Raw genomic sequence first — 12,680 nt, 5'->3', positions numbered from 1 at the left:
AAGTACTACATGCTTACTTACAAAGAAAACACACATTAAAGAAGACAGCATTTTCCACTTACCAAAATGACAAAGTTAAAAAAAAACAAATTGGCTATGGTGACAAGAATTTAGAGAAATGATACATCTCATACACTACTGGTAAGAGCATACTTAAAACAGACAGCCAAGACAAAACTAGCAATACATAAAAGGTTAATTATTGATTCTACACTTTCAGATGAATGTATTCAAAGTCAAAATTTGCATATATAATCAGATATATTGAAAAGTTCGTGTGTAACCAAGTCTCAAATATTTATTGTATTGAAAAAATATATAAAATAATAAAAACTGATTGAATTCTTTGTGGAAAATTATGACAAATACATTGCAACTATTAAAAATCATGTTCTAAAATAAAAGAATAGAAAATCAGTTATGATACAATGCAAGAAGAAAACAGATTACAAACATATGTAAGAGATGATCCAAATATAATCACATTATATATCTTGTTATATCTATATTATATATTTCTTATGTATATTACAGATATCCACATATGTGACATCAAGATATACTCAAAATGACAACAGCTTAATGTTATCTCTAGTTGGTCTTTAATTTTGAGTAATGAATGTGTATCAATTTTATAATCAAGAAAATGACATTTTTATTTCTATACAATTAAAACATGTCCTATGAAGTAGAAAAAGCCTTTGTGGTTTGAATAAACCATATATATGTTAAATAATTCCACTACGTATAGACATAATCATACCATAATTATTGACTGGCTAGTAGCTTATGTCAAATGTAAAGATTATCTTTGCTATATCTCTGCCTTAGAAACTACTGTTCTTCTTTAAGTAACATCCATTTCTCTATAACTTTTATTATTGTGCTATCTCCAATTTGCAACTTATCTGAACCAACTCAAATGTGAAAGATCCAATTGTCTGCCTATGCAGTATGGTGAAGCATATGGAGTGCATTACACCTAAGGCTCAGAGTTTCCACTGAAGGCTTAGCAGTATCTGGAGTATAAACTAAGGTGTTGTCTTGGACAAATAAAAACCTTAATGGTTTGAGTTATAGTAAATTTGAAACTGATTCTTCTCCCATGTGTGAAAGTAGATTGGGTGGATGGATTTTTTTTTTTTTTTTTTGCGGCAGGGGTGGTGGTGCTGGGAGTTATGGCAAGGTTTAATTTTTAGTGAAGGTCAGAACAGAAGATGTTCTCATATTAAGGTATGACAAGGAAAAGTTCAGGGTATCACATGACACTTTCTATAGTTCAAGAAGCATGAGTTGCTATAGTGTTAAAGCAGAAGTTTACAGAGTTTCAATGTCTTGAGATTTTCAGAGTTCAAAATGTTACCTTTTCTCTTGGTTGATATAATTTTGGGAAGTATGTTAACAATGCAAAATAGCACATTCAAATTTATAACATATAACCAAAGTTTTCTTTCCTTCCTTGATACTGAGCTTGCCAAACAAGAAAACACAGTTTAACGTCCACTGGCAGTAAAGAAACATCCTCTGTCTTGCTCACCTTCCTTCTTATCCTCCTCTCTCTCTCTAGTACATGACATAGATACTACTATTGGTATCTTTAAAATCAAAATATCCTTGGCATTATCAGAGATTAAACCATGGTGGAAATACACTGAAACATAAAATTAAAAACAAAACTTAAAGCTAGAAGAGACTTTAGAGCTCATCTATTTCTAGTCTCTTTGTTTAAAGAGGGATACAAAAAGACTATTGACAATTTATGAATGATTGACAACTTAGGAATAACCCATAAAGTTCTAAATTAAATTAGTAACTTGTTAATGGGCTGTTAGAAAATTTAAATCTCATATAGCTAAAAATATTATATATTTCAAAGCAACACTGATGTTTGCTATTATTTCATTATCCATTTCAAGCTCATTAAGTGTCATTAATGAACTAAAGAGGTTTCTCTCACTTCTAGGTACATATATTGTTAGCTGCAGAAGGAGGAACTATGAATATAAATGACATTCATAAATATAGGAATTCACAAAATCTAGATGAATGTCCCTTGAAAATATTAGCACAGTTCTTTACTTTCTAAAATTCCCGACTGAGGTATAACATGTATTTTTAAAAGTGGGCATCGTTATATTTTGGTAAAAAAATTTTTTTAGGAATTTAAGGTAACAGATCCACTATAGTTCTCCAGCCTTGACTGTACAGATAGAAAAACAAGAAATTTACCAACTGAAGTGTTAATTATTCATCATGAATTTTCCTCCAAATCCCATCAGGCCTGTATCCAGCCAGGCCACAAGTGGCTGTCAAAGCAACATAACTCCTTGCCTTTGCTGAGGACTTTCATGTGGCCCTGCAACGCCCCCCCAAATTGTGACATCACTTACTATGGACACCATCATCAAGCTCATAAATAAGGGTGCATGTATAAGACCACAAAAGCTATCTGATGTGTATATAAAAGGAATTTTTATAATAAAATAATAATGAAAGTATAATTACTGAAGCCCTTGCAACAGATCACTTGATTAGCATTGATACAAATGCCCCAAATTGACTGTCTTCTACCCCACTGCTCTTATTGCACACACATTTTTTAAAATTTTAAATGCTCATTTTTGGGGGGTACCTGCGTGGCTCAGTCAGTTAAGCTTCCAACTCTTAATTTTGGCTCTGGTCATGATCTCAGAACCTTGGGATTGAGCCAGCACCAGGTTCTGTGCTCAGCGGGGGATCCATTTGAGGATTCTCTCTCTCCCTCTTCTTCAGCCCCTCTTCCTATTTGTGCTCTCTCTCTAGAATGAATAAATCTTTAAAAGAAAAGAAAAAAATGCTCATTTTTAAATGCAATTTTCCCAGTTGAAAATTTTAAAGAAAATTTTATTTTAAATATAATTCAATTACAAAGTTAATTCTGCTGTTAATAATTTGACTCAGAATTTCTAGGTGGTCTCAGTTAATACAGGTTTAGCTTTTTTTATTATTATTATTTTTTAAGATTTATCTATTTATTTGAGAGAGAGAAAGAGAAAAAGAGCAGGTGGGGAGCAGCATAGAGAGACAGAGAAAGAAACTCAAGCTGACTCAAGCTGACTGCAGAGCCTGACCTCATGACTCTGAGATCATTTCAGCGGAAACCAAGAGTAGGATGCTTCAAGAGGGCACCACCCAGGCATCCCCTAACATGTTTACATCTTGAAAGAACTAATCTGAAGATTGAGAAAAGTGGACTGCCCTAATTCATATCAAAACGTATGTATGAAATGTTAATATTTTATTGTCCCTTTAAATCTTTAAAAGATTATTCTTTTATTTTGTATTACCAGGGCTAACTAAAAGTAACAGTCCATGAAAGTCTCCTTGCAAATATATATTAGTGAGGAACTATTATGATTTATACTTAAGAAAGGTTAATAGCAAATATTTTCCATTGGCTATAAATTATTACCTCAAAGTCCTATAATCTATTAAAGCATCTAATACTTTAAAAGAACATTTTAATTCATGTTCAAACAAATCATATATAAGGAAGCATTTTCTTATAAACATCATTAACCTGTATACTAAGAAGAGTTTTTTCCATGAGATCTTGTGGCTATATATTTTATTATAAAATGACAAAATAGAAAAGTTTGTGGGAAAAATTGTGGCTTTAAGTAGAAGAGGTTCAAGATTCCATAGCTACAAACTGTGTTCCAGATGGAGAAAAAAAGCACATCATTTTATTTATCTGATAAATGTCAGTAGTTTATCTCTTTTTATTTTGACTTATTTAGCTCCCATTCAAAAAATTTATTATATATGACAAAGTGCAGCTATGATAATAGTTTTTTTGTTTTTTGTTTTTTTAAAAGATTTTATTTATTTATTTGACAGAAAGAGATCACAAGTAGGCAGAGAGTCAGGCAGAGAGAGAGGGGGAAACAGACTCCCTGCTGAGCAGAGAGCCCGATGCGGCGCTCAATCCCAGGACCCTGAGATCATGACCTGAGCTAAAGGCAGAGGTTTAATCCACTGAGCCACCCAGGTGCCCCTATGGTAATAGTTTTTGTTTGTTTTGTTTTTAAATACACATGACACAATGATGGGAATATGTGGCTCTAAAATAGCCCATATATTTCAATGTTAATAGGTCAGATGTGGCCTGGGTCCAAAGTTGACTGCAATATATTTGCACACTAAGATCTGCCATCAGCTTGGCATTTCTAAAGGAGGTGTCAAGGATATGAATATAATCCACTTGCTTATTTTAAAAAAAATTGACATTATTTTGATAATAGGTCTTCACTGAATATTTGAACAAGTGTGACGTGTTCTACATGGGCTGTAGAATCAGACAAAACAAGGACTGAGTTTCTGCTCCACTTTTTACTATCAAATGACCTTGGAGATGTAACTTAACTTCTTTGAACCTTAGTTTCTTTTCTGTAAATAGAACCACTCTAGTTAGGAATAAATGAGGTTGAGCACATAAAAGACCTGTACAGTATTTGCTACAAGATTTTATTTATTGTTTTCAGAGAGTGAGTGAGCAAGTTGGAGGTGGGTGGGCAAAGGGAGAAGAGAAAGAATCTTAATAATCTTAAGAAGAACCTTAATCTCCATGACCAGCTCAGAGGCCAACGGAGGGCTCCATTTTATAACCCTGACATCATCACCTGAGCAGAAATTAGGAGCTGGATGCTTAACTGACTGAGCCACCCAGGTGCCCCTGGTACAAGATTTTAGAAGTGTTTCTTGTTAAGAATAATTTTTCTGTTTCAGGAACTTCAGATTCGACTATAGTGATATTTTCATTTTAAGGGCATATGTTTACTACAAATGTCCACAATTACAGTGTTCTTAGCATCACAGATTTTGACAATTATATAATATGCAAAACAATATAAACTATGTGCCAAAATAGCAAATTACACTTTTAATGCAAATGTCAATACTGAGAAGAAATTGTTAACTGAAATAAAATGAGAACCATTTTTTACGTTTATGAACACAATTACTACTAGTTCGTCCGAGAGATAATGTACATATAAAGCATATATATTCTATTACCATGTTTAGTGCAAATGAAAACCATCAAGTTAACTATAATAATTTGATTCTATAATAAAAAACTCAGGTTAAAAAATGACAACCCTGTACAGAAGAACTGAATCCCTATAATTATACTGTATGTTAACTAGAATTTAAATAATAACTTAAAAAAAAGAAGAAAAAATAAACCTGAAATAAAAATATATTTCTATATATTTCAAACAGGGATCAATACTTGCTTCAACAGGCACTAAAGGACACACAGATTCTTACATTTGCCAGATTTGGTTATCAACTTTTGTTGGAAATAAATGACAACCAACTAGGTTTTCTTTAAAAAAAATATTGTTGGGGCGCCTGGGTGGCTCAGTGGGTTAAGCCGCTGCCTTCGGCTCGGGTCATGATCTCAGGGTCCTGGGATCGAGCCCCGCATCGGGCTCTCTGCTCAGCAGTGAGCCTGCTTCCTCCTCTCTCTCTGCCTGCCTCTCTGCCTGCTTGTGATCTCTCTCTGTCAAATAAATAAATTAAAAAAAAATCTTAAAAAAAAAAATATATTGTTACTGATATATTCTTTTGCTTCACCTTTTTCCACTGGATCTTATTCTTTTATTTTAAATAAATATAAACAATTGTTCATTCTGTACCAAAACATTCCAGTTTTAATTACTAAATATTTTTTGAGTTTAGTTTGGAAATTAACAATCAAATAATTTAAGTAAGAAGGATATAATAAAATTCCATATAACTCCACAGATGTGCTCAGTCATAAAGGTAATGTTTAAAAAGTATAGAAATATTTCTGTCCTGAGAAAACATGCTGTATTTTTAGTAAGATGAGGTTTATACAGATGAAGCAGATAGGGAATAATATAAGGATATATAAAAACATATATTCTCTTATAATTTGTGAATGTAAAGAAAAAAGGCTTTATGCATTAGGGAGGCTTGCAAAGGCCCCCTTGTAAGAAAATGAAGTAGCATAAATTTAGAGGGAATGTCTGTACATTATTTGGGGTGGCAAGTTAGACAGATAGGACTTTCCAACTGATTATATTTTAGTATCAAAGAAGTTGTTATTGATAGTATGGTGTCCATCCCTTCTGGGACCAGGAGAATGTCAAAGTTGAGAGAATCGGAAGCATTCCATCTAGAGAAGGTGGCAAGTTTTACATAAAATACATGCAACAAAAGCTAATGGTTGATTATTGAAAAGATCCCCTTATTAGATGTACTGGAGCTTCCATTAGAAGTAAGGATAAAAGTCAGGCTTGCTTGCCAAGTGATCACTGAAACTATGATTATGCATGAGCTTTCTAAGGTAATATAAAAGGCAACAATATAAAAATAATAGTTCAGCCTTGTGGTAGTCTCATTCTTAGAAAAGGACTAAAAACCATAAAGAAGGCTTGAAAGGCTTATCAGATTAATTACCAGAGAAGCAAGTGGCAAACAAGTGCATTATCCTGAAAGCCAAGAGAAGAGAAAAATTCCATAAATGGGTGACGAATAGTTTCAAGCAGAATAGAGCTCTCTAAAACCGCTAGATTGTTTCTGGGGTTCTCTCATGGTTTGCCTCCCTGTCTCATTTCTCCCTCTTTGGATTTCCCTACCTTCCCCTATGGCCCTTTGTGCTATTGCTTATGCTCCACATATGAGTGAAACTACATGATAACTGTCTTTCTCTGACTGACTTACTTAACATAATCTCCTCTAGTTCCATCCATGTCAATGCAAATGATCAATATTCATAATTTCCGATGGCTGGATAATATTCCATTGTGTACACGTACCACAAGAAAGAATAAACTTCTAAGAAATTAAAGAAAAAAACTGATTATGTTGCCATCACTTTGCACCTATATTTATTGAGTGGATAATTGAGAATTAGTTGGAAAAGGCAAAAATTATGGAAACAAGAATATTTTTGGAAGTCAGAGAAGGTGACTAGGTGATGAGTTCACTTTAAATGAGGAAAGAGAAGTGTGCCACTTATAAAACGTATATTAAAAGTTACCAGGGCGCCTGAGTGGCTCAGTGGGTTAAGCTGCTGCCTTCGGCTCAGGTCATGATCTCAGGGTCCTGGGATCGAGTCCCGCATCGGGCTCTCTGCTCAGCAGGGAGCCTGCTTCCTTCCCTCTCTCTCTCTGCCTGCCTGTCTACTTGTGATCTCTCTCTGTCAAATAAATATTTAAAAAAAAAAAAAAGTTACCATATATTTTCTATACAGTGGGATGGGACTGCAGAGTTTTAAAAAAGTATCACTTTGGTATTAAAGAAAAATAAGAATATATTAATAATAAGGAATATTATTTAGAGGCCTTAGTTTCTCTTTTCCAGGTATATTTCCCTCTCAACCTTACCATTTTAGGATGCTTGTGTTTGATATACAACATTCTTCTTAAGTATTTGCAATGAGGTCTACAATAAATACTATAATAAATAATAAATAATACAATTACTAATTTTATAAGATGTAATAGTTTAACCAAAATAGGGACATCAAGATTCTGACCTATAAGAACTTGGTAAAGAAAATCAATGAAGTAACTCTCATCAACACCTCAGGAATTTGGGGCACTCAGGTGGCTTAGTCTGTTAAGCATCTGACTCTTGATTTTGGCTCAGGTCATGATCTCAGTGTTGTAAGATCAAGCTCCACATCGGGCTCTACACTGGGCATGGAGCTTGCTTAAGATTCTATCTCTTCCTCTCCCTCTGTCCCTTCCCCCTCTATCTCTTACTTAAAAAGACCTCAGGAAGTTACTAAGCATGCAACTTTTAGATGCTTTGAAGAAAGTGCTTTATACTTCACTTCTGGTTATTAATTTTTTTTTCTTTTAAAGAAAAGCAAACTGCCACATACAGTACCTCATTTGGATGTGTCTGGAGTCTTGGAAGCTTAACTACCTTACCTTCTCCTACAAATGGACCTTGAGAGCTTGTTTGGAGGTTCTAGTAGGGGAGCACAGCTACTTGTATACCATTGACCGAGGAACAGTCCTCTCCTCTACTGGGGAAGGTCGTCCTCTTCTGTGGAGTGTGCAGCTTTGGGAGGGATGCACATGGAGCTATGAGGGAGGAAGGGGACACCCGCCTAGACAGCCAGATCAGCCGAATCAACCCTGGCGATCAATGAGGTGACAGATGTCGCAGCCAGATCGCCCTCACATCCTCTGGTTATTAATTTTTAAGATTCTTTCTTTCATACAAAACTATACCTCTATATATGCTTTGTCAACTGTAAATCATACTTCATCTTTCCATGAATGAGTTCATTGAAAATTGACCAGCTCCATCAAGCAACTTTCATGTTTGCTTAAATATAAGATAGCACATATTCCTAACATTCCACAGGAAATAGGAAATCGTATTTTGAATCCTTAAATCCCTGCATACTCTCATATGGGTCACTCTCTCAATTACTTTATTTTGAACTATTAACCACTATTTGGAAAGACATATTAATCGGAAAGAACTTCAATCAATAATAAATGTTAGTGCTTATACAATTTTCTCCATAATTCAGTGTTAAAAAAAGAAAAAAAAAGGAGGAAGGTAATTAAACATAGATTTTAATTTTTTTCCTAGGAAATGACCTCAGAATTACCAGTGTTAGATGTCTAATTAATTTAGAGTATTGTAAAGAAGTATTTTATTTATTTTTTTAAGAAGCCTTTTAAAGATTTAACTAAGTTGTGAGATTAAGCATACACACAGGAAAAATAAACTGTTTTGTTATTTTGCAAATGGTACATAACGACAAAATTTTGTGTGAAAGAATTAGCACAGTTTTAAAAAGCTCTGTTTCTCAAACAGTGTTGAAGGTAATCTGGATTATGTACTCTTAAAAACGGTCTTGGAAAACTCGAAACAGTACTCTAGTATCTAAGAGCACATGAATGGTGAAGCGTAAATGTGTTTGTACAAATGTATTCCTAGACTGCCATAACAAATTAGCACAAATTGAGTAGTTGTCTTTTTTTTTTAAGATTTTATTTATTTATTTGACAGAGAGAGAGATCACAAGTAGGCAGAGAGGCAGACAGAGAGGAGAAGCAGGCTCCCTGCTGAGCAGAGAGCCCGATGTGGGGCTCCATCCCAGAACCCTGGGATCCTGACCTGAGCTGAAGGTAGAGGCTTTAACCCACTGAGCCACCCAGGTGCCCCAAATTGAGCAGTTTAAAACAATAGGTATTTATTCTCTCACGGTTCTGGAGACTAAGAGTACAAAAATCAATGTATAGCAGAGGCATGCTCCTTCTGAAACTACAGGGAAGGATCCTTTTTTGTTTCTCCCTCCCCTCTGGTGGTTGCCAGCAATCCCTGGAGTTCTTTGGCTTTAGGTACATTATCCCTGCCTCCATCATTACCTGGCCTTGCTCACTGTGTCTTTTTTTTTTCTTAAAAGGACATTAATTATATTGGACTTAGAGCCCACTCTAATCTAATATGACCTTATTTTGACATCTGTAAATACCTTATATCCAAATAACGGCATATTCTGAGGTTCTGGGAAGACATGAATTCTACCCAATCCAATGTAGTGAATGAAAAGTATTCTATAAAAATAGAAAATGGAGGGGCGCCTGGGTGGCTCAGTGGGTTAAGCCTCTGACTTCGGCTCAGGTCATGGTCTCGGGGTCCTGGGATCGAGCCCCACATCAGGCTCTCCACTCAGCAGGGAGCCTGCTTCCCCCTCTCTCTCTGCCTGCCTCTCTGCCTACTTGTGATCTCTCTCTGTCAAATAAATAAATAAAATCTTAAAAAAAATAGAAAATGGAAAAAAGCAACATTCCTAAACCATATACTATTTCATATACTACATAATTAAATGTTTTTGAAAATTGATACATTAAATAATATAAATAGACATAAGACTATCCGCCTATATTCCCTAAAGTCCATATAACCAAAATGGCCAAAATCTTTATTTTGTATTTTTCTATAGAAAAAAAAAATTCTATAGCAAAAATGACCTTGTATACAGGCACAAATGGTGAATATTCAGGCACAGTATGCTGAATCAAGGGTTTTTTATTTGCTCCCTCAGAAATGTTTATTCTGACCTAGTAAATCCTTCCCCCCTTTTCTTTTGATACCACAGAAACAAGTTTGTTCTTAATCTTTAAGGAGATAATATCTGGCATGCTTTACAACAGAAAAACAAAATAAATATCCTTTTAATCACAAATCTAACAATACACTTCAATCAGCATAAATGGAGTTTTTGCAATGTTACTGTGTTTACCCCCATTTAAAGACAAGAGTGCGTCTATCATCCTAGATGGATACAGCTTGGTGATACATGAATATATCCATTCCTTTTCACTCTTTCCCCTCCCTCTTTTTTTTTTTTTTCTTTTTCTCTTTAAATCCTTAACAGTCCCCTCTGATAACTTACTTTTGCCAGGAAACCTAAGTCTATGTCAATTACTTAGTCTTCTACATATCTTACCTATTGCTTCTCAAAAAAACAAACAAAAGAAAACTCTAACATAGAGTAGTTATTTCTGAATCATCACATCAATGACATGTTAATAGTTCATACAAGTTTACATAGCATTTGGAGTCAAGGACCACACCAACACCCAACATTTTCAAACTGCAAACCATGCCTTCTGCAAAGCCTTCATTGATTTTTACTTTTTCTATGTATTTACAGCATTTATGATTGATATTACAGAACTGGAAAGTGTTTCACCTTAACTGTTTCAGTTAAGCTTGTCTTATCTCCCTAGATTTCTGTGAGAAGCAGCAGATTAAATTTGTAGCATAGCTTTATTGCATTCTAACTTGGGCAAACTACTCCATCTCTTTACACTTCAATTTCCCCACCTGCAAAGTGAAAATAATATTACCTGAGAAGTATTATTGGAGTGAGGATTTAACAAATTTCAGGTAAATTGAACAGTACTGGGCAGAGAGTCAGTGCTCAATAATTGTTAACCATTGGTCTGTACTTCCTGTAGACCCTTAAGTATTAAGTTAGCAATAAGCATCATTTGCATACCTTCTCATTTTTTTTAAAGATTTTATTTATTTATTTGACAGAGAGAGATCACAAGTAGGCAGAGAGGCAGGCAGAGAGAGAGGGGGAAGCAGAAAGCCTGATGTGGGGCTCCATCCCAGGACCCCAAGACCATGACCTGAGCCGAAGGCAGAGGCCCAACACACCGAGCCACCCAGGCACCCCATACTTTCTCATTTTTTTTTCTTAAGATTTTTATTTATTTAACAGAGATCACAAGTAGGCAGAGAGGCAGGCAGAGAGAGAAGGGGGAAGCACGCTCCCCGCTGAGCAGAGAGACCGATGCAGGGCTCGATGCCAGGACCCGGGGATCATGACCTGAGCCGAAGGCAGAGGCTTAACCCACTGAGCCACCCAGGTGTCCCTAAAATACCTGATTTGATTTAAAAGCTGCCTGAGTGTTGGTCATAGTATAATTTAACTTGAAAAATAATTTAAATTGAAAAATGTACATTCCAAATGTTACTTTAGTGAATTTGAGGACTCTTTGATTTCTAGCTTTTGAAGAGATGAAAATCCATATAAAATATTACAAAAAATAATTTGACTTTTAGGCACACTCTTTCAGATGTACCTGTTTTAGCTCTGGTACTTAAATTGTATTAACTTTAAAAATGTAGTAACATGATAGGTGCAAGATCCTGGACTGGATTTCAAAAATGCCATTCAGTAGTATCAACAGATTTCTAAACAGAAAATACTGATAAAAAATAAAGTCTCTGTGTTGTTAATGCTAAATAAGTTGGTATTTAACCATGTATGATATGTATAATGTAAACATATAGAATATAATTATAGCTATGGAAACACACATATGAGAAGCAATACATACCAATGAAGTACATTATTTGTTCTTCATTAACTGAAGGCAATAAAAATTCCTATGGAAGGAAAATTCCCATTGAAACAAAAAGTGCATAAAAAATGAAATCTGAGGGACTGGGGTTAAGGAAAAATATACATAGTAGTTTTACGCCCTCTGAAATAAAGTTCTAAGTGTAATACATGATATAACAAGACTACCAGAGTTCACATAAGTAAAATAGGTACTAGGCATTTCACTTTTATTTACAATACCTGTTCAATAGGAAAACTGTTGTGTCTAGTCTCCCGGAATTCCGATGAAGTCTGTATAAAATGCATTGTCTTTGTTAAATGAAATCTTCTGAATTGTAATGTATAACTGTTAACCCTCACTTTATGCAACAGAGTAAGGAGAAAATTTGAGTAACTTCATTCCTGTAGCATTTGCCTTATCCAACTTAAGTTCATGATAAAAACCAGGGCCAATCAGACAGTGTTGCACATTCAGTTCAATCCATTCTCACTGAGACATAGTCACACATTCCCAGGAAACAGCTTATTCTAGATTTTTCCATCTCTTAGCCACCAAGTTCTAGTAATTGTCAAATCTTACCAATTCTATCTCCTAAATGGTTTGGACGCTCCCTTTCCCTTGAAAATCATCTACACTGCATAGTTTCTAAAATAACTTCTAGGTTCTTTTGTTTCTAGTGTATGCCTCACCAAGTCCAATCTATGTACTGTTGTCAAAAGAATAAAACCCAAATCTATAAAATTTTATGCATGTGTGAGGCACACACACAATGCCTGG

This window comes from Lontra canadensis, unplaced genomic scaffold (genome assembly GCF_010015895.1).
Source record: "Lontra canadensis isolate GAN:19392208 unplaced genomic scaffold, GSC_riverotter_1.0 scaffold2, whole genome shotgun sequence".
Lineage (NCBI taxonomy): Eukaryota > Metazoa > Chordata > Mammalia > Carnivora > Mustelidae > Lontra > Lontra canadensis.
This window is presented reverse-complemented; position numbering follows the sequence as displayed.